Below are 17,718 nucleotides of genomic sequence, written 5' to 3'. Positions count from 1 at the left end.
CGCAGTTACTCTTGGGAGACAGAGAACACTCAATGGGTGCTTTCTTGGGAGGTCAGATAGAGAGCACACAGTGGGTGCTTTGACTTAAGAAGTTTGCAGCAGTTCCCGTGTCCCACCAGCTTCCCTTATGAAAACTACACATGGAACTCTGGGAAACACAGTTCTGCTGAGCAACCAAACTTCACCTCTCATAACCAAGCATTTCTATTCAAATTACTTGTTTGGCACAGCATTCGGGTTGTGCTATTATTAGTTTTTAGCAAACAGATGTCTTCCTGGATAAAATCCAAGCAAGGATTTTTTTTTTATTTTGGCAAGTGTGTAACTTGTTAAATAATACTTTTCCAGAACTTACTAACTTTTTAGCAAAAAAAAAAAGCTGCAAAGAGGTTAAAGAGACACGTTTGCAGACAAAACAATTTCAGAAAACTATTTAGCTTACTAATGTTACGAAAACTGTTAATATTTGTGCTCGTGCTTTTGATTTAAAAATACAATAAAAGTAATTTTAATTTAAAAAAAGATCCAACCTTGAAATTCCATTGGAACCAAATTTTTCATATACCTCTTTGTAGCAGAAGACATTATAATTTAATTCTTTATAAAAGCAAGATAGAAAATAGCAACTTTTCTTAAGAGTTAAACAAACTATTTATAATCATTTAATAGCATTATTTTTATTCTTTAAAATCTGACAAAATAAACTGGGTAGTAGTGGCCCTGTGTCTTTAATCCCAGTACTGGGGAGGCAGAGGCAGGTGGATCTCTGTGAATTCAAGGCCAGCCTGATCTACAAATAAAAGTTCCAGAACATCTAGGATTGTTTCACAGAGAAATCCTGTCTCAAAAACAAACAAAAAACACTTGCAAATGTATTTTAACAATTTGGAGGATACATTACTTTGCATATTAATCTACTGGGAAGGATTTTTAATCCACATAATTTAACTACAAATACCTCTATCACCAATATCTATAGTTTAGAAGGATGCACTCCATAATTCATGTTGTACCTTAATTCCCAAAACCATAGTAGTAAAAGGTACAGGCCTTGGAAGATGACTGTTTCATAAACTCCACTCTTGTGAATAGAATCAGCATCTTTATAGAAGTTCAAGGAATCATGTACTTTTCCTCCCTTCTGAGACATGAACATATACATTCCTCCCTTCCAGATGAAATAGAAACTAAGAACTGTTGAGGGAGCACAACAGAGAGCAGTCCTTACCAGATAGCAAACCTGCCAGCACTTGGTCTTGGACTTCCAGTCTCCAGACCCAAGAGATGGACTTCTATCATTTATAGGTTATCCTTCTGTAGGCACTGTATGGCAATACCAATGGATCAATGGATATCACACTAAGCTTTTCCACGGAAATGAAAAGAACCTCATTACATCAACTTAGCAAGTCTTGTGTGTGTGTGTGTGTGTGTGTGTGTGTGTGTGTGTGTGTGTGTGTATGTTACTTGGTCAAATCCAATGCCCTACATATTTCATATAGATGATTCTACCTATAAACTACACCCCAGCCTCTAAGATTCTCAGCTAAAACAACTGTGAATTATAATCACTTAATGGAAAAATATTAAACTAAAAATAGTTCTTTGCTTCAACATCAGCCCCATGTTTCCAAGGACAGCAGCTGAAGATGATTGTTAATCTTGTTGTGTTACAGGATCTTTCAGGTCTACTCCAAAGCTAAAACCATGACAATTTCATCTCTTGCATGCCAAGTCACATTAACACTTTTTGTTTGTTAACATCTATGTTGTTATTCAAAGAAATGTTTTTTCTTCTATATGGTTTAAATTTCAGTGTATAGATATGTAATAATGATATCAATTGGATTACAATTTTTATTTTTGACAATATGTGGAAACTTTAAAATGAAATAATCCTCACCAAAACCTAGCCCACTGAGCTGAGGATGTATTTCAGGTTGGCAAAGTGCTTGCCTACTGCACTAGCCCCTGGGTTTGATCCCCAGCTCTGGATAAACAGTCATGGAAGTGCACACTTATAATCCAAAAAACTGCAGACTTGAAAGCAAGAGGATCAGAAGTTCAAGATCATCCCCAGCTACATGACAAGTTCTATGTCAACTAAGTTACATAAGACCCTGTTTCAAAAATAACAACAGTAATTAGCCTAACTAGTTCCACTAAGTGAGGACTCGGAAATCTTGTTTCCTGTCTACCTACTTCCATCACTGCCAATTTGTTCAACAGAAAACATTGAGTACCCTAGGTCATTCAAAGTTCTCAGCGAAGATAATGATACATTGAAGAAAACAAACAAGCTGGTACCCCCAAGAGACATGTACCGAGATCTGTTGACTCTGCGGCTATGTACTAGCAGATTTCTGTAGGATCTGCCCATGACATATATTGTGACTTCTTACAAGTTTTCATCCTTGCAGGAAAACTAGCCACAGGTACTTGGCCTCTCTGGACAGGTGACATCACCTGAGGACTCACTCTATCTGCGTTGTTAGAATCCCCAGTTCCATTGTCACGATTTGACCATTTCAGCACAGTGATCTTGCTTCTTCAGTGTTCTCATTCTCATAACTCTCAACACATCCAACTGCTTAGCTCTTTCTTATCATTTTCTCTTGTGCTCTGTGGGGTTCTTTTTCTCATTTGTTTGTAATTGATTTTATGTAACAATTAATAAGCCTTAAAGTGGATGACAGTGTGTGACCAGAATTTAATGACTACACTAGACATGGCAGTGCTTGCTCTGTGAGTCAAATCCAGCCTAGTATAAATTAAGAGTTCCGAGCCAGCCAGGTCTACAGGGTGAGGCCTTTTCTAAAAAAGAAAACACAACAGGTGAATTAATTATTGTTTTTATGCAACTGAGGAAAGTGTACCAGTCTAGGATGGGACAGATGGGTATCAAAGTTTGGACACTACCAGTATAATTCAACTATTGACCTCTGTACAGGTTATAAGCAAAAAAAATCACAATGAAATTATGGGAAAAGGAAATCTTAATGGCCTACCAGCTCTTCCTTCAGCTGTTTTGAAAGCAAAGAATTTTTTGTTTGTTTGTTTCTGTGACAGTTTGTGACATGGAAGGTGTGGTGGCAAGAGCCTGAAGTGGTGACCATACTGCAGTTGTAGTTAGGAAGCAGTGAGGGAAAAATGCTAGCCTTCAACTAGCTTTGTCTTTCATATTTAGTCTGGAATTGCAACCTATATGATAATGCAGCCCATACTCACATAAGTCTTCCCTGTTCAGTGAAAGCTCTCTAGGGACTCACACAGATAAACCCAGAGTTGTCCCCTGCATGTTTCTATATCCATCAGGGTGACCCCGTAGATTAATCGTCACAACACCTAATTTCACTTGCAGATTTATTTTTGAATACTTGGCATTCACTTTATTATAATCATTACAAATTTTTCTTTTGATTGATGTCCCTGGAGTATATTGTGCCAGTAACTTTTGAACCATTATGACAAAACACCAGCGTTTGTGTAATATGAGGGCAGATTTATTCGCTTCATAGTTTCAGAGGCTTGGGTCAATACGGTTGCCTGACTCTATTGTGTTTGGTCCCATGTAAGGTATAACATCACTGTGAATAGCACATGACAGACAAAGCTCCTCACCCCATGATGCTTGTAACGCATCAAAGGATGTACGAGATATTGAGGCTCCCTCCATTAGGTCCTGCCTTCAGAGATTCCACCTGCTGTAAACAGTATCTCCCACAATCTGGGAGCCAAGCTCTTAGCCCTTGTGCAGAACTGAAGGTCCAAACTGTAAGAAATATGAAATCTAATTTTGCTTCATGGAATGACAGAACTGTGATTGCTAATCAACGTGTGAGGAAAAAACAAATTTTTGACTTGAGTTCTCAGGCTGATTCTGGTTTTTATGGTTTTGTTTTTCAATTTTTTTTGTTTTTTGTTGTTTTTGTTGTTGTTGTTGTTGTTGTTTTTCGAGACAGGGTTTCTCTGTGGCTTTTGGAGGTTGTCCTGGAACTAGCTCTTGTAGACCAGGCTGGTCTCGAACTCACAGAGATCCACCTGCCACTGCCTCCTGAGTGCCGGGATTAAAGGTGTGCGCCACCACTGCCCACCTAGGCTGATTCGTTTTAGGAAGGAGTGTGTCTGCAAGTTGAGGAGCTGGACCCTTAACCTCTTCATGTTAGCGAAGCCAGTGCATCTGGTAAAATCTTCCTGGACCTCAGTGGTGCACACATGTATGTATGAGGGTTGCTGATCCATTATGCCATTAAACCCCAGTTTGAAGCACCTTGTTCCTCTGCTTCATTTCTTTCTCTACCCAGAATCCAACAAGTCATACTGCACAATTTATATTCACTATCTTTGCTTTCTGAGCTCTACTGGTCCTTCATCACCCCCTTGACTTCACAGAACCTGCTCACGTTTGTATCTCTGACAGCTTTAATTCAAATATCCATTCATACATTTATCGAAAAAGGCTGAGCTTCTTTGTGGTGCAAGATGCTGGCGACCATTTCCCTTTCCTCGGAACACTCGACTCTGTGGCGGCCCCTTCACTGCTTCCGAGTCTGTTTTCGAAGACCTTTGGTTTCACTGCTAAATGTTCTTTTGCAAGACGTCTGCCTTTATCCTTTTTCTCTCTTTATTGAATAGACTCTAGGATTATGATGTTTAATCTTCATTGCTGACTTGACTGTATTTAGAACCACCGACTGCAATTCTGAGTGATCCTATGAAGGGGTTTCTAGAGAGGTTTAAGCAGGGCTGGCAGCGCCCAGTAATTTCATCCACTGTCTTATTGAGTTAGGGTTTCTGTTGCTGTGAAAAGACACCATGGTTATGGCAAATCTTAAAAAAACAAAACAAACAAGCAAAAAACAAAACATTTAGCTGAGGCTGGCTTACAGGTTCAGAGGTCTAGTCCATTGTTATCAGTGCCAAGAGTTCTACATCTGTGTCTGCAGGCAGCTGGAACCTAAAAGCCCACCCCCAGTGACACACTTCCTCCAATAAGGCCACGCGTCCTAATCCTTTCAAACATCGCCCTCTCTATGAACCATTTCATCCACACCGCCACAATCACCGTTTCCACCTCCGGCTTTCCCACTGAAGGCACGTGTTGACAGTCAGCTCCTGTCACAAGTATGTCACCTCATTCTCTATGCCACCTCAGAATCGCCAAATCTGAACTTACTATGTTTCCTGTCGAATTTGCATCTCTTCTTGAAGCTCCAACAGATTGTGAAATGCTACCACCAAGGCTTCTAAATTAGAAAAACCAAAAGTTTTCTCAATTCCTCAATTTTCTGCTATAATTTTTCTGTGATTTTTCTCACAGAAGTAATCAAATTTTACTAGCAGTCAAATAAAACTTTTCTCTTCAGGGGCCTTTCATTATCCTTTTAGCAAATATTTATTTTCTCTAACCTATGAAATAATTTAATATCCCCAAATTGCTGTAACTTCTTTTGGTTGATTTTTATTAAATATTGACTTTTTATTATGCAGCTATTATTGTGGATATATTAATATTGAATAAAAATTCTTTCACTATAAAAATATGGCATGGTAGAGTAGATTTTTCTCGTAATTTTTAGAAAATTTAAAAGGAAAATTGTAAACACATACCTAACAATCATTGGTTGTTTAAAATACCTAATGAAAATAAGAATACTTATTTTAATTAAGTATAAAGATATAAATATTAGATACTTACATTTCAAAACTTAATAAAATACAGACTACATTAAAAGCAAATATCCTAAACTGTACCTTTTAAAGCATTCTTATGTCCTGTTATTTGAAAAAAACTTAGGTATACATTTTTTTCATTTAAATATAGTGAGAGGTGGATGTGGTGGCGCACACCTTTAATCCCAGAACTTGGGAGGCAGAGATGGGTGGATCTCTGTGAGTTTAAGGCCAGCCTGATCTACGTAGTGAGTTCAAAGCCAGCCAGGGCTACATAGTGAGACTCTATCTCAAAATATGATTGTAATAAGAGTTATGCTATCAACACAACAAATCTCTTCCATGTGAAGGTGGAAATAAAAGATTTTCACACATATCCAGACCCTGACTTTCAGCATGTTTACTTAATAGACGAAGATGAAGCTTACATTGGGATGAGTCAGAATCAAGCCAACTCAAAGCTAACACAAATGATGCTGCTTCAGTAGCCAGTGGGGAAAAAGTTAAGTACATCCAGCTTACACAGTGTGTCTTCTAAGGAGCAAATGGACCAACCCCCATGTTATTAAGCTACTCAATCATGGCCCATATGCTTTAGAGCGCATTTATAAACCAGACAACAGAAAAAGGAAACGGTATAAGTTTGATCTTCCAATAGCTCAAATGTCTTTCATAACTCCCTGAAGAAAAAAGCCACCAACTGGAAACCCTGAGCGCAGAGACAGGAAGTGCAGGCATTACTGTCTTTCCCGGGCTGTTTTAAGTTGTTTTCTTTCCCAGTTAGTTCCTTTCTTGGGAATTGGCACTAAACTTTAACTTAAACTGCTGACTCTAATCGGAATGGTTTTAAAAATTAGGCAAAGGATGATTACTACACTGCACAAGGTAGTGACATTGCTGAGTTCCCGTTTCATACCTCATCATTCAGGAGGTAAGAAGTAAAAGCTGTTTAGAGACAAGCAATAACTGATGACCTTTTGCCAAGTCAATATTCATTGCAGTGCTCTGCTGCCACCTAGTGGAAAAATACAGGATCCCAGCGCTGCCGAGAAATCTGTTTTCACCCTATAGAATCAAAAAAAAAAAAAAAAAAACCACACTCATTCAAGACATCATTAGTGTAGATTTAATTTAAATTACTGGAAAAATAATTAAAAACAGAGTCCACTTGATTTCAAACAATACCTCATCAAATTCCATGCAAATAAAAATTAAAATGATCCTACTTAAAAAAACAATTTAATTTTATTTTCATCAAAATTCTAGCCAAAACAAAATGGCTCTTACTTTTCCATATGGTCATCTATTCTCCAAAGACACCTGCCAATTAATTAGCTGTGTTTTATTTTCATGTCTGTACCCTATAACAACTCCTTAGATCGTTTTATTTGCTTCCCACCAGTAAGTTGAGGGTTTAACTTTTTCTTTTCAGCCCCGTGACATGAAGGAATTGCGTCATACTTTAGGTACCTTGTCACTGATGATCATGTCGATCGTACTTGGAGAGGGTTGTGTGGCAAACTGTGGTTCAGTTTGCATCCCTCGGCATCGTTCTACTTATCGAACTATTGCTGTGTCCCTCTGAGCCCAGTTCTCTGGATAAGTGTCTAGAGTAAAACTTCAATGGCAGTATTTTAGGGGAAGGTGTATGTGTGTGGAATCCCAGGAAAGGGGAGTGAAGAAAGGGGCGGGGGACGGAGGAGAACGCAAGGAAGCGTGAGAGCATGCGTGGAGGAACTGATCTTCTGGGGTCAAGCAGAGCTTGGGATCCACGCAGCAGGGCCATATTCAGAGCTGTACTCTGGGACGGTCAGGGGTGGGGCATTGAAGCCCACAGCCTTTTAACTGTGCCCCAAAGTGGTACTGAAAATTCTACTTCCAAAGATGTTACAGTCATCGATCCTCTGAACCTCACTCAGCCTTATAGTAACTGGTTAGCCGAGAAAACAAGAGCCCGGGGACGTGGCCAGATGTACAATAAGGCCCTGTCAGGTTGGGCTTGCGTGAACTCTGTCAATCGTACTGCTACTGAGTTGACACTATGACCCGAAGATCACCGAAAGCGTTGCATCCAACACAGGCCGACCTGGTGTCCCAGGCGTGGGCGGGAAGGAGCCACTTCAATGAACAGGTGGAGAAATGGGAAGGAAGCGGAGTGGTTCATGCACTGTGGAGAAGGAAGACTAACCACAGGAGGAACAGGCTGATGTGGGCGGCCTATGCTGCCACCTAGGGCCGTATAATATCCAGGCTGCCACTGAGGGCCATGTCTGGGTCAGTGGCCCTACCAAAGTTGGGGTCTGTGGATAATGTTGGGGGGGATAGCATGGGACAGGTGACCCCAGTGGCCTGGACCCAGGAGAACTGGTACTGCCACTTGCCAGCTGCCTCAGCTGGAGAGTTCTCTCCCCATTACCCCCAGTGGCATGGGCACAGGAACACTCAAACAAGGATTGTTAGTTAGGAATGATATAACGCAGCAATGATCAAATGCATGCAATTGTTGATACCAGGTCTTTGCTGATTTACTAACCGAGCAAGAAGAATAAGGTGAGCAGTTAGTATTTATGGTCCTTATGGTGTGCAGGGACGATTTAGTGGGAACAAGCTGAAAGGCAGGACCCACACAATACACAAATGCCCCTTTCAGCCCAGCCGGAGTCCTAGTAGCCGCAGTTCTTTTTGCCCCTGGATAATATTCAAGGGCTCTCCAGGCAGTCTTTCCTTCTAGAGTTTTAAATAGATAGGTCAGTGCACACTTAGGTGAACACTTTGATTTTGCTGAAATTGCGCTGGAAATGCCAAGCATACCTCATGAGGCAGGGGAGGAATAGGGAAATGAGTTCCCCCTCCCTGCTAGGTTGTAAACTTAGTGTTCCATAGGCTCTCCTAAATCTTTTTCAGGAAGTGGAGAGAATTCAGGAGTAGAGTGATTATCCTAATTCCTCACCCCATACTTCAGGGTCCTCTTCAGACAGCAGAGGACACACAGTTCAAGGAGGCTGCAGTAAAGGGGCTGAGGGAACTGTCTGTCACCAACATGGTCAGTTATCTATGGCACTGGTTTTACCATCTGATTCTGGCTCCATGGGGAAAATTTCCCTTTTTACATCTTTCACCAGTTTTAAGATTGATTATCCAGTTAATATTCATTCAAGAAACTGCTCAAGCCTGAGGAACTTCCAAGGCCACCTGGAGGCCAGAAGCAACCCAAGGAAACCTCACTGCCCAGAGTGGAATGTGTAACCGCCAGAGACCACGCTGAGGCTCGCAGTCCCTTCAGCCTCTGAGGGCAGTGAGTGGGTCAATGGTCCTGAAAAGACCACGGGATGAGTTGGTGTCTGCAGCTCATGTTACCACCAAAGTCCATTCAATATGATCGTGGCCTGGGCTGCTGCCTGAAGCCATGTTAATGTCTGTTGGTGCAGGAGAGCTGGGTCTGCCCCTCGTGGGAGAGAGTGCTGGCCCCAGTCTTCAGCAGCCACACCGGCTATGGAGAGCTGGTTGGCTCCTTATCAACCAACTTGGGGTGTGGGGGTGTTAGGCCAGCAGTGGGATGGAGTGGGAGAGCTAGCCTCTCTCACTGCTCCAGTCAGGCCACCACACAGCTCTCCTCTCGGCTGATGGCTTCTCCTGTGGATGGAGGCCGAGAAAGACTCATCCTCCCTTGGGGGCCTGGACACTAGAAATCTGACCATGCTCCAGTGAGTATATGGATCACACAAAATGGGCTTGTTGATTGCTTTGGGGGAGGGAGGTCACAGGAGAAGATGGGAGGGGGACGAACATGGGAAGACAGGGAGGTGAGGCAGAATTGGGGCACACGGTGTGGTAAAAAAAAGAAAGAAATATCCATCCCTTCCTCATGATTAATATCCTCCTCATCTTCCTTAAGAATCTTGGTAACAATATGAATTAATGCACAAGTGACCCAGAATAGAACAGGGATCTTCTATGCCTTCTCACATTCCAAGAACACCTGGGGTTTAAAGAAATGGAAGTCACAAGACTCTTGGCTTGGTTTCTTGGAGTTTTCTCACAAGCTCTCAGAAATCTCCTCACAGGACTACGTTCTCGGACTGTATTTGGACAATGCTATGTGGGTAGTGGTGGAAAAAAACTGTTTCCATAACCTGGGCTAGGAAATGGAAAGAGAAGATAACGCGGTACCAGGATATCTGTAACGGCATGACCCTAATGGCCTCTTCTTTCACTGAGCCCCACTCCTAACGCTTCATCACTTCCCGAGAGCCCTCCCACTAGCAACCAAGCTAGTAAAATCTGTGAGGGGTAGGTTGTTTTAGATCTAAACCATAGTTTAGGATTAGACATAACCTTCCCTGGAAGAGTAAAGTGAACTAATCTTTGTCTTATAATTTCATAGATGGTGATGACAAACAAACAAACAAAAAAAAAACAAAAAACCCAACCTCGTTAATTTTTTACTCCAGACCTTGTAATCACTCTTTGCCTTTCTCTATTTCTGCAACTTTATCTCTCAGTTTCTTCCTTTTCTTCTCCTCTTCCTCTCTCCCTTTCCACACACATACATACAGTGTGGGCTCTTCTATCCATCCATCCCTAGAATTATGAACTTTCTAAATCAGTCTTCATGATTAGCACTCAGGACCCTTGTGTAGAGTACACAGTGTTCCTGCTTAATTCTAGTAGTGTATCCAAGTCCTCTTCTGTGTTTGTTTGATGCCCAGTCTAAACACACTCAACAGTGTAGCTGCACACCTTTTCAGTTACATTTGGAGATAATTTTGATTACTTAATCCATCCCTTTCCCATTCTAACAAGTTTTTTTTCATTTGTTTTGTTTTGGGGGGGTTGGGTTTTTTGTTTTGTTTTGTTTTGTTTTGTTTTGAGACAGGGTTTCTCCAGTGGTCCTGGAACTCACCCTGCAGACCAGGCTGTTCTGGAACTCACAGATATCCACCTGCATTTGCCTTCCAAGTGCTGGGGTTAAAGGTACATACCACCAGTGCCTGGGCCATTCTAACAAGTTTTTTTGTTTGTTTTTTTGTTTTTTTGGTTTATGAGACAGGGTTTCTCTATTGTTTTGGAGGCTGTTGGTCCAGCCCGGCCTCGAACTCACAGAGATCTGCCTGCCTCTGCCTCCCGAGTGCTGGGATTAAAGGTGTGTGCCACGACCCCCCCGGCCAAGTTTTGTTTTAGATTTATGTATTTTATGTATTGGAGTACTGAATATATTGCATGTACACCTTTATGCCAGAAGAGAGCATCAGACCACACTATAGATGGCCATGAGCCACCATGTGGTTTCTGGAAATTGACCTCTAGAAGATCATCCAGTACTCTTAACTGCTGAACCATCTGTCCAGCCTTCTAACAAGTTTAAAAAATAATAAAAATTCTTTATTGCTTTCATCCCCCTTTCCCTTCTCTTTTCAATATTTCTGTTAATTAGATATAAGATCTTACATACATCTTCACAGTGTTTCTATTTAAATTCTCTCTGTTTCTTCCTGTGTTGGGTGGTTATGATTGGGTTTTGTTTCTCTTGTTTTATTTGCAGGAAATTTCCTGAGCTATTACAATCTTCTTGAGTCATCTTCTGCCATGATTTAAGTGTCTAAAGTTCTATGTCATTATCATATTTCTTTCTTGCAACATCCTGATTATATGGGTTTAACTGATGTCTTTCTGAAAGACATTACAACACCTTTCATGCTTTCATTTCTGTGGGATGGTTCTTCCCAAGATTTGGGCTTTCAGTTAATCTCTTCTGTGTGCAATTTCTTGATTTCTGGCTTATATTTGATCTAGTTGCAGTGTAGATTGAGGTATTAAAATCTAGGCTCTGTATATACAGACAGTTTAGTGGCTTTGATTAATTATAGCATGATTACCTGCTTTTATACATGGGACCCTGTAATGGAAAGTCCTTCTGGTTTACTTCTCTGGTAAAATACATCTTTGCTAATGATCTTGAGCTGACACAGTTGCCTACATGTCGAGTCAACTTTCCTTTATTGGAATATTATCCCATAGAATCCTCTAACTGACAGAGATGGCTGATCCCACAAATCCATTGGCTGTTTGGAATTCTTCAAACTAAATGGGATTGGTCTTACTTTTCCAGCACAAGTTCAACAGAGCCCTTCACTAGTTTACCATGGTGCCCACTACTCATTAGTCATTACATTTTTTTAATTATGTTGCTTTTGTCTTCATTCTAATTACCCTTGTAATTGTAGGCATGTGCCATTCAAAACATTCCTTCACTATAACTCAGCAATGTTTGCAGAGACTGCTTAATTCTATTTTTATATTTAATTATAAGAAAGCAATTTTGTATCTCTGTACAGCTAACAAATACTTTTTGTCATCTACATCCCTGACCAGGAAAGCCAAAACATAATAAAGATATTTGTATATGCATATCTCAATGCAGCACACACAAAGATAACCATGTAGAGTTTAGTTACACATCTTTTCAGTTAATTACTTTGCAATCATCAAAAATTGAAATTTACACCGTCAAAAATGCAAGTTCTTGTTGGTGAATTCTAGAGTGTCTTTAAAAATGCTTCAATGAAACAAGTTCCCATGGAATCAGCCTCTTCCTATTCCTGAGCTAGTGACCTGGAATCTATTCCACCAACATAAAAGACTACAAATTCTAACCGTTGCAGGTAGAAAAGGAGGCAAAGCAACAAAACAACTTCTCCCATTTTGAGATAAATACTGAATGTAGAAGAAATCACCAAAGTGAATGACTAATTTTTCTGAAAGGCAATCGGGAAAAAATATCTGTAGTAACCAAAGGTTCTCACTCTGATTAGGCTTTTCCTTTAATGTTTTGGATTTGTGACTGGCCAAATTCTTTTTTTCCCAAGAATTCATAGAAGATTTTATTTACATTAGAAACAAGCTTGTGTCACATGTCAATCCCAGTTACCTCTCCCTCCCTTCCTCCCCCACCTATCCCCCACCAGGTCCCCCAGCCCCCCACCTAATCCCCACTCCTATCCCCAGGGAGGGTGAGACCCTCCATGGAGGATCTCCAGAGTCTGTCATTTCATCCAGGGTAGGGCCTAGGCCCTCCCCCAAGAGTCCAGGCTGAGAGAGCATCCCTCATTGTGGGACGGGCACCCAAAGTCCATTTGTATGCCAGGGTCCCAGAGCCACATCAGGCCCAAGTGAACACACAGGATGCTATATTAATTATCAAGTTGTTGGTGTTTGCTTGTTTCTTACTGGCTAGTTCTGACTTAAGTATTTAACCCATCTAAGTATTTCTCTTACCGGAGAAAAGGGTCCAGACTTCTTACCCCTATGGCAGCTACATGATGTCTCCTTGTGTTTCTCTTTCCCAGAATTCTGCTCAACTTCTAGTCCCACCTATCTTGCTTTCTTATTGGCCAACAGTGCTTTATTCAACAACCAATAAGAGACAGATTTACAGAATGGCATCTCCCATCAACACCCACATTCAGGGGGTCTGGATCAGTCCCATACTGTCCTCCCAGCCATCAGTCAGGGGTCCAAGAACTCCACCTTGTTCAGGTCAACTGTTTCTGTGAGTTAAACCAGCCCAGTCTTGACCCCTTTGGTCCTCCCTCTCTGTCACTGGATTCCAGGAGTTCAGTTCTTAGCTGTGGGTGTTTGCCTCTGCTTCCATCAGTCACTGGACGAAGGTTCTGTTTCCCAGACTCTCTGGAAGTGGGATTGTATGCTGGCACTCCCCTGATCCATGTCTGAAATCCATATATCAGTGAGTACATACCATATTTCTCTTTTCGTGGCTGGGTTACCTCACTCAGGACGGTTTCTTCTAGTGCCATCCATTTGCCAACGTATTTCAAGATTCCATTGGTATTTTTTTCTGCTGAATAGTACTCCACTATGTAAATGTACCACATTTTCTCTATCCATTCTTCAGTTGGGGGGCATCTAGGTTGCTTCCAGGTTCTGGCTATTACAAATAATGCTGTTATAAATATAGTGGAACAGACATCCTTGTTGTATGAATGTGCATCTTTTGGGTATATGCCTAAGAGTGAAATTGCTGGGTCTTGTGGTAGACTGATTCCCATTTTCCTGAGGAACCTCCATACTGATTTCCAGAGTAGCTATACAAGTTGACACTCCAGCCAGCAGTGGAGGCGTGTTCCCCTTTCTCCATGCTGGACAATTTCTTTTAGACTCTGAATTTCCTTACCCACTTTGATCTCTCTAATTTGTTAGTACTGTCTCTCCCAGGTTGCTGTCATCGGTATTGAAACACACAGCTTAGTCCTGATAACTCCCCAAAGGCAAAACTGAAGCTTTGAGCTTGTGGTCTAATGACACTGATAATCATAAAGTCGCTTGTTGTTGCTGCAGCAACACGCAGGTGTGATGTCTAGTGCTCAGATCCTTTGGATCTTTTGCATATATTTTTTTCTGTGATGCAGGTAAACCTCATGATGCAAGGAAACAATTTTCCTGAGTACCTCACAGATCAAGGGTTGATCCTGTGGTTTGCCTAGACAACTAACTTATAAATTATGATAAATTCCTTTATACCTAAAACTATTTGAAGTGATTCTGCTGCCCAATCCAATGCAGGCAGATAATGAAGAACACTGTTGCCTGCTCATACAAGAGTCGCTCCCCTCATCTATAAGCTCTTTTCCTTCTATCTATTCCAACGGTTATTTTAAACATTCATTTGCCAGTATTTTCTTTTTTAAACACAATTCTTTATTCATTCTTTGGAAATTTCACATCATGTACCCCAATAATTCTCACCTGCAAGTACCTCCATTTCTGTTCTTCACCCCTGCAGTATGCCCTCCCAAAATTAATTAAAAACAAAACAAAAAAACCCACCTCGCTCACTCATCTTTCCAACACCTCTTCATTCATCCAAGGCCTCTGGTGTGGTGAGCATCATCACTGGGCCCTCACGGAAACTCCTCTCCGATAGCCTGTTGTCATCTTCCTCTCCCGGTCATGGAGATCAGTCTTTTTCCATTAGATCATAAATGGATCAGCTGTTAGGGTGAGCCAGCCCAAGGCCCAGAATATGGATCTGGGTGGTAGCTGATCTGGTCGATCTGGGCCTGGGACCACCCTCTCAGGTGAGGGACAGAGCCAGCTCTCCTAGTCCCGTGCCTGTGTTGAAGGGTGGGATAATCTCTCCTGAATGGTGGCTCAGCTCTCTCATAGGGATGCAGAGCCAGCTCTCCTGCTTCAGTGTTAGCAACAGGCAGAGTCAACTATCCCAGGGCCAGGAAGGGACAGGGCTGGCTTAGTGCAGTCCTTGAATTTCAACACCCATTGTTCCTATGACCCCCCTGTGGTAACATGAGACATGTACATCAGCCCAGATCCTGGCTACTGTTGTTCAAGGGACTCAGACATAACCCACTGCAGCAGCCTGGACCCAGCCACATGTGACTGCCTAGGTCACTCACCTAGGGTCTGCTTGTGCCTCACAAAACTGAATTCAATTTGTCAACCATGCTATGCTTTCATTTGGAAGTTTTGAGTTAGAATCTGCTTTCAACCCCATTTAGTTTGATGGGAAAAAATCCATTTTTCTTGAGGTTACAGGTTTAAGGACTCTTATTTCCTTGATCACTGTCAGTCAAAAGCTAATCTTCCAGGGGACCAGAATCCCTTTTCATGTGTTCCTCTTCATCTTCAAGACAGCAAGATCACATTTCCATTCTGATGATTCCTTCTGCAACTGGCCAGAGATGATTCTGGCTTTAAATTGGTTCTACTGGTTCTGTCTTAAGTTTAATGAATTCTACATCTTCTTTTTTTCTTTTGTACTATTTAGTAGAGGAAAACAAACTCTAATATTCTCTATAAGCTTTTAATCATTCTAAGCTGACGTCGTCAAGATTACTATTGCCGTAATGAAACACCATGATCAAAGCAACTTGGGATGAAAAGGTCGCTTTGGCTTACTCTTCCACATCACTGTTCATGGTTAGAGGAAGTCAGGACAGAAACTCAAGCAGGGCAGGAACCTGGAGGCAGGAGCTGATGCAGATGTCATGGAGGGATGCTGCCTACTGGCTTGCTTCCTATATCTTACTCAGCCTGCTTTCTTCTGGAACCCAGAACCACCAGATCAATGGATAGCACCATCCAAAGTGGGTTGTGCCCTCCTCCATCAATCACTAATTAAGAAAATGCCCTACAGCTGAATCTTACAGAGGCCTCTTTTCTATGACTGAGGTTCCCGCCTTTCAGAAGAATCTAACTTGTGTCAAGGAGACACAAAATCAGCCAGGACAGAAGCCAAGCATTATTTCCATTATATTTTTCTTCCTTCAATACCTCAGCACATTCCTATGTGTTAGACAAAGCAAAAAAATGAAGATTTTTAGTGGATTAGCTCTGTTCTTAAAGTATTTCCCCACACACATCAGTCCCAGGTATGCTCAGTCATTGCCAACCTATCTCAGTGTTCATCACTCGTAGGCTAATTACACACATCCATGTTGAGATAGCAACTGCCTTCTCCCTCAGCCTTCAATTACTCTTCTTCCTTCTCTGCTAACACTGCAAGTCTAGCTTTATCACATTTCAGTTGGAGATACAGAAATTTATTAACACCTGTCTTCTATAGTCAATTGAATTAGTAATTCATTCGTTAAACAAATTTATCAATCCATGAAGCTCAGTTTTCCTGGGGGGGCATATGACATATAACATGAAGGATAAAAGTGTAAATTTAAGGAGAAATTTTAATTCTCCAAGTTAAAACATTTGCAAAAACATTATTCCTGTCATCAAAATTTCAAAAGATGAAGAAAGCATATGGAACAGTCACCTGATTCCAAAGCTGTTTCTAAAATTTTAACTGTCAGCTACAAAAACAAATGTCATCCAGCTAGACTACAGTGCTGTTTCAAAATCTGTACTTTCTCTTTTTAACTCCCATGAGAACATGAATACTGGTACTTTTGCCGTTCCTCAAAATGGAATTAAGGAACTATATTCAATTTATGTCATTTATAATTTAAGCATATGACCTTTTCAAAAATAGTATTTACCACACATGAAGCAAATATCATTCTAAATAAAATTCCATAACTTAAATATTTATTGATGTTTGATTTTTAAATTCTTAAATAACTTTATGCTTGTAAGCGCATTCAGGCATGGAGGATGGTGAAGAGGGACTACATGAAGTATCTTCAGCGTGAAACCTGACTCATTCTGCTACACAGAAAATATGAATCAACATTCATGTATTCTGAGTTTTTAAATTATAAATACTAGTATATAAAATGAGTTTACAATTTATCTTGTTCTCTTAAAAAAACTTAAAGGGGCTTTCTTAATATATAGTGTTTTCCTTTTTTTGATGTGTTTGATTGATGCTAATGCTGGAAATATAGTAGTGTAACTGTTAGTCCTTTATCACTTAACAAGAAGGCAAAACAAAATGCAGTCAGTTCAAGCCTCGGACCTGAGGTTCCATGGTGTTTATGCAGACGACTCACATTTTGTCAAGCAGCCTTAACCACCATTTTTACACTGGTTTGGGATTTCTACCATTTTCTTTTTGGGGTCTTGACCTGATCTAGTTGAGGTTTCCTCCCCTGTTAAGACAGGATTGATGCCTTCCTTGTTCCTGTAACCCAACTGCCAAGCAGAGCTCTCTCTTGCTTTCGGTTTCTTGAAGAGAATCCAGCAACATGGCTTCTCGTTCAGTAACCATGACTCAAACTGTTGATTAATATCTCAACTCAGAAGATAGAAACAAAGTTCCGAAACAATTTGTGGATTGTTGGGTCAACCTGACATACTTTGAAAAAAAAATCTAACTCCTTAAAATAGAGCTTTATAAGCTTAGAGGCTGTGGATACATCAAACATCCAACCCCAACAAGTAACTTGAGTTTGTCCTAGCTTTAAGACCAACACAGCAACACACACACACACACACACACACACACACACACACACACACACACACACACCTAGTTGAGGTGCCTAAGGTTAGCCCTATTTTTTTTTTCATCTTCCCTCAACGACTTACTCACTATATGCTGTTGTGAGCCACTGG

This window comes from Mesocricetus auratus, unplaced genomic scaffold, assembly GCF_017639785.1.
Source record: "Mesocricetus auratus isolate SY011 unplaced genomic scaffold, BCM_Maur_2.0 Super-Scaffold_100004, whole genome shotgun sequence".
NCBI lineage: Eukaryota > Metazoa > Chordata > Mammalia > Rodentia > Cricetidae > Mesocricetus > Mesocricetus auratus.
Note: the sequence above shows the minus strand (reverse complement) of the source record.